This window comes from Penaeus monodon, chromosome 30 (genome assembly GCF_015228065.2).
Source record: "Penaeus monodon isolate SGIC_2016 chromosome 30, NSTDA_Pmon_1, whole genome shotgun sequence".
In the NCBI taxonomy this organism is placed as follows: Eukaryota; Metazoa; Arthropoda; class Malacostraca; order Decapoda; family Penaeidae; genus Penaeus; species Penaeus monodon.
The window spans coordinates 32,157,153-32,157,415 of NC_051415.1; positions in this window are offsets into that span (position 1 = coordinate 32,157,153).

Genomic DNA, 263 nt, shown 5'->3' on the forward strand with positions numbered 1-263 from the left:
ATTATTGGTAGTCCTTCATATTCCCCGATATCATCAATGATCAACCACCATCGCAAACATATAATACTCTTTAACAAGCATTGTCAATAATCTTACATGCTACTACCACAGATATAGTAATACCCATGCAACCATCACAACAAGAACGATTCCACTTAGAAGACCACCAAACACATCTGTGAAAAGGTCAAAATCCTTCAGAGTAGAGAAAACCACTGGCTGACCTTGAATAGATTCTCGCTCATACACAGGTATAAAGTACG